This window comes from Triticum dicoccoides, chromosome 7B (genome assembly GCF_002162155.2).
Source record: "Triticum dicoccoides isolate Atlit2015 ecotype Zavitan chromosome 7B, WEW_v2.0, whole genome shotgun sequence".
Classification (NCBI taxonomy): domain Eukaryota; kingdom Viridiplantae; phylum Streptophyta; class Magnoliopsida; order Poales; family Poaceae; genus Triticum; species Triticum dicoccoides.
Window position 1 is genome coordinate 510,945,735 of NC_041393.1, and position 5,631 is coordinate 510,951,365.

A 5,631-nucleotide genomic window follows, 5' to 3' on the forward strand; every position below is an offset into this window, starting at 1 on the left:
TCTACCTCTCCCGAGCCCGCCCAGCCCCGCCGTCGCCATGGCAGAACGCTTCCCCGGAGATGAGGCGGCGGCCAACGGCTTCGGCCGCCGTTCGCTCCGCGAACAGGAGTCCTGGCTCCTGTTCCAGGCGAACATCCCGGCGCCGCCGGACATGCGCGCCGGGCCAACGGGGTGGAGGCTCAGCGCCGGGGGAGTGCCCATTCCCCCGTTGCCCGACGCCGTGGCGAAACCGAGGTACTTCGCCGAGGAGGTCGACATCGTGCGCGCGTCCCTCACCGACGCCCACCGATCCCTCCCCCAGTACGCCGCCGACAACCACGCGGCTTGGGCGGCGTATTTCCAGCGCCGCCAGCAGGAGCGCTTGGCGTCCACCAACGGCGCTCCGGTGGTCGGCGACCGGCAGAACAGCGAGGGGCGCCACCTCTGGTGGGGCGTCCCCGGTCGCACACTCGAGGGTGTGCTCACGTACCTCGAGGGCGGCAACAACCCGCCGTTGGCGTACCCCCCGGCGAGGGTGGTCGCCCCGGCGCAGCACCGGCGCGTCGGGCCATGGGCGCCGAGGAGGTTTGGCCCTTCTTCTTCTTCCTCCTCATCGCGCTCTTCTTCCCATTCCTCCGGCTCTCCGGCGCTGCTCGGCGTCAAGGCCGAGCCCGCGGCGGAGACGCCGCTCGGCCGGCGCACTCGCAGCGCCGGCATCGTCATCAACGAGGGCGGCCGGCGCGCCTCGTCCTCGTCGGCTCCTCCGCGCTTCGTCAAGCCAAAGACGGAGCCGGGGCTGGCGCCGGTGAAGACGGAGCCGGGGCTGGCGCCGGCGAACGCGGAGTTCGACGACGACGACGCGGCCCTCGAATGGGCGCGCCAGGACTCCATCGCGTTGGAGAAGGCGCGCCGGAAGAAGGAGAAGGAGCGCCAGTGCGCCGCCCTACGCCGCTTCGAGGAGCGCCGACGCGGCCGCGAGGAAGGCGGGGTCGTCGTCTTATGCGACAGCGACGACGACGACGACGCGCCGCCGCCTGTTCGCCAAGGCGACGCCGGGCAGGGGTCCAGCAGGGGCACCCGCGTCAAGGAGGAGAAGGCCGACGACGACGATGGCGGCGACGACTTCAGCCACTTTTTTTTACTTTAGATTAGGTTAATGTAATATTTGGACGAATTTCGCCGAAACTTGCCATGGTTGGCCGAAATATGACTAGTTTTTATCATAACTTCGCCGAACGGTTTTTTTTAAATACGCGCCTGGGGGCGGCCCTGGGGGCCGACGACTGGACCATTTTTTGCGCCGGCTCACCCCCAGGCGGCGCTTTTAGACGCCCCCTGGGGGGCCAACGGCTGGAGATGCCCTTAGATTCATGATAAAATATATTTTCATCATATACTTATTTGGTTTCATAAACAATTATATATTTTTGAACAAACTTGGTCAAACTTTGAGATAGTTTGTCTCTCCAACAAAGTTGGAAGTACACCCTTTAAAAGACGGAGGGAGTATTTACATTTTATGCAAGTACTTTCTGAAACAAATTTAAGCGATTGTCCAATATCCCCTTAATTTCTTTAATTAGTGCATGATCAAAGTTTGAAAAGTCTCCATCTCTTTTTGTTTGCGAACTTTTGAAAACTCTCCATCTTCATAACAGAATGATGGTCAAAGGCTCAAAGCTGGAAGACTTTTAGCATCAACAGACAACAGGTGGCGAAAACCACCGGTAAGGCCCGGCTCCACCTAGGACTGTAGCGAGCGCCTTTCAAGCCAGCGGCCCTCTGAACGGCTGAGCAACGACACGGCGGCGGCGCCTAACCGCTTCGCCCACTCGAGCCGGACGCGAGCAGCACGGGGAAACTCCTCCTCCGTCACCGGGAAACAGAAGACCCGCCGCCCTGGTCCCTGATTTACCCCGTGCCCGTGGTGGGTGGGCGAGCAACAGGTGGTAGATTCTCCTCCAACTCGCGTTGTGTGGTTGCTTGCTAATGCTTTGTGGCTCCGACTTTTTCGGGTACTACAGCTCCTCTAATCGCTCCAACCTATGGATCACGCATATATGAGTCCCGTACACACTGCTGCGCTGGGACATTGGGATTTTCTTTTGCTGATTTCGTGGAACGTTTCAGATGCATAGCGATACCACGTTTCAGGTGTTCGTCAAAAATGGGCTGGCAGGTTCATGTGTCAATGGCACATTATGTTTTCTCTGCATCGGCGAAGTCGGGAGATGAACCTTTTGTCAATGATGAGAATATTACTTTCAGAACATTCAGTCTGAATATCTTAGCACACATCTGTCTGAGAATTGAGATATATACATCAATATCGCTGCCAAAACTGGCTTTTGGTGCCAAACTCAAATATGCGTTCACTAATTTCAGCTTGGAGGAAGTTCCTGTCCATGGCGACCCAGTGTTTGCCTTTCGTGGAATTGTTCACCTTTTCTTTCCTTGCCTGTTGATATGTACAGTTACTGTGGAATTATCCGAAGAAATTAATGAAGTGGAAGGGTGCTTGGACTACCCTTTATAGTTTGGCTGCTCAATTGATTGGTATTATTACCCTTTTGCACATTCATTTGCATGTCATGAAAATTTCTGAAAATCTGCAGTCCTTTAAAAAATATCAAATATAGTTGGCCAATTTCGTAAAATTGTAGCGCATGTTCAGTTGTTATGCAGCTTACATATGGGATATTTTTTTTTTTTTTTGTTTTTACACATTCGTACCTCTATTCGTGTAGTAAAGATAATTGATGGATATTCACCAGTTATGTTATTTTCAGCTTGAGGCATAACTTTAGCTTTCCTTCCCACATTTTTTTGACTCACTTTAGAGCACTCATTTTGACTAGTTTAAACCTATATCATATCTTTAGTATAAACTGTCCCATGCAAGAAATGCCTGCCCGCTAGTCTTTGTTTCCCCGATCAGAAAGAAGACACACAAGCACACACATACCACCACCATTTATAGATACAAACCGCTAAACACTTTCTAAATAATCATTTGCAGAGAAGATTTAAGAGGATTCACATAGATAATACCTTAAGTGTACGAACCTTTGGGCCTGCAAATAGCAGTGTCCCATGACAAAGAGCAAGATCAAAGCAGGGTTTATACTGAATGGCAGGGCAATTCTCCTTTGGCAGGGACGGTGATAGCATAGGCCATTGTCCAGGGCCTGCTACATTGGCATCCATGCCAGAGGAGAACTGCACTGTGATTCTCACCCTGAACACTCCATAGTCACCAGTTTGTTTGTGGAGGAAGACCGTTGGTCTGTTTTTAGTCGCACAATGCTCTTCATGTTACTCTTTCGTGCACAATGTGCTTCTTGCCACTCACTGCATGCTACCATTGCAAATATATATAGGGCAGAAATGAGTAAGAAATCTGGATATGCTGCCGGATATGCTTCCAGATCAGGACAATGCTTTCGAGAGGTATTCCTCTAGCTCTGCCTTTCCCATCTCCTCTGTCTTTTTGAGCTGAACCGTTGGACCATAGAAAGAGAATGATCCTTGCACTTGTGCTATCCCGTGCAAAGGTACTGACATCACTATTGCTAGTTAAACAAGTTTGATTACTGAAAGAGTTCCGCATATGAGATGACACATTTTGCATTAGATACCAACGTGCATCTTGATTCAGTGGTTAAATCCTATGTAAACTGATTCAAACAGTTTTACTGACGATTCTAGTAAATTTGGTATTTTGAGCTATTATAATTTATATGTCCAGAAGTTCTGATTGGCGCTAATGTGTTGCTTGCAGCTTGCTATGGACTAAAACAAACTGGGTACACTGTACAGCACTTGAGCTTGAGAAAGTGGTTAAAACATACTACAGCAATCAGAAACGATTTTGCATGACTACAAACCATAGGCATAATTTCAAAATGAAAATTATTGATTTTCTATATCGAAGAACATGCCTGTTTCACAATTCATACTAAAACCAACTGACTGACCGCTGAAAAGCATGCTAGCAGGCAACACCGCATCACATTATAGCATGGGTAACCAGATTTACGCCAATCCCAACAACACCACCTGAACAATGAAATTTGTATTGATGAAAGCATATTTTGTTTGGTACGGGCTTTGTTGTAGGGGGAATTAAGTACTTTGGTCTATGCCTAGTGCATTGGAAAATATGGTGAGAAAGGTAAATCCAACTTTTTAATTGTTTACCTGATAAAGGGCAATGTATTAATATCAAGCTAATATCAATTATACCTGACCTCTGCAACAACACGATGTTAAGGGCAAGTCGAGACATCAAGGATGCGCGTCTAATTTTTTTCTAAAGCCAAAGCAATCAACGGCATGCCACAACAAACATCAACATTAACCACCACCATTGACAACACCCAAACTACAAGAGAGGTTCTCCAAAAACATATGCCACCACTGCCACTTTGCTAGTGATGTTTGTTCAAATATAAGCTTGAATTTATGGAGCTAGCTGGAATGGCTCACAAGTTACATAATTTATGGACAGGACATTTGCACTGTCTTCTTCTATTGATTCATGCAGCTACTTCCCTAACCATGCATAAACACATTCAAAGGTCAAGCAGATTTTGTTCTTTTTTCATGTGATAGAGGACCATTTATATTATTCTTTGTCGCGGAACATCCCCATGGATCTTCCTATTTGGTGCTGTCACAAGCTTCCTGATCTGTGGAAGAATTTAGTAAGTATCTGATTCTCCTGAAGAGCACTGAGCTTTACAGAAAGCATGCACCAGCTGCTGCTGTGGGCGTCGAAAGGCCGCGTAACATACTGATCTTAAATTGAGACGATCTTTCACATGCCACTCGCAGGGCTTTACCTTTTAGTAGTGCAAAATATACCACGTGTTGCCAAAAAAAATTTGTGTGTGTGTGGGGGGGGTACCACTTGTGGCTATTGATTATTTTCTTGTTATTTTCAGATTTCACCAGAATTTGCAATGTCTTGCTATTTTACCACATTTTGTTACGAAATGTTGCAGATAAGACCGGGAAAATGACAAAGCAGATATCACACTACATTTAGCCTCACCGACGATCTATTCTGCACCAACACAAGAAGTAGAGGAAATAGTCCATCCCTAAAACCAAAGCGATATGACAGAAAAGGGCAAACGAATGCTGGCTGCGCAAAGTATTACAAATTGCAGACAGATGCTACGGTGCTTACATGTTACTCCGTCTATTCAAGAACATACATAGTTTTTGACAAGACATGATCAACTGTAATGTTAATATTTTTCATATGATCCAAATATCTTTATGCGTATTAGACTATTAGTAGCCAAATTAAACAAAGTTTGTGCATAAGGTTGAACAAGTTTGACCAGTAGTAAATCCTGAAGTTGTCAGTTTTTTCCGGCGAAACCCGGAGGGAGTAAATTTCATGCCTACTAGTACTGGAAGAATGAAAAGATGCCACAGCCAGAGGTGTATGCAAGTCTTCAAGGAAGGCAGATGCATAAGCGGATATGCTGATGCCAGCTTCAGCACCAACTGCCATTGTGGAATGCATATAAATACCCTGTTGTTCGAACCTAGGAATGCACCAAGCAATCCCACCCCATCAGGTAAGATGAAATAGAGCCCACATAAACTCCCGGTGCATATACCCCATCAGGTAAGCCG

At 47.7% G+C, this 5,631-nt stretch overlaps 1 long non-coding RNA gene across 1 annotated transcript; it reads left to right on the plus strand.

Annotated features, from left to right (window-relative positions):
• Positions 1–1,790: 1,790 nt before the first annotated feature.
• LOC119341619 lies at positions 1,791–5,401 on the plus strand. The gene is made up of 3 exons (XR_005165198.1): positions 1,791–1,925; positions 3,360–3,429; positions 4,986–5,401. It is a non-coding gene; the product is annotated as an uncharacterized LOC119341619 (long non-coding RNA).
• Positions 5,402–5,631: the final 230 nt, after the last annotated feature.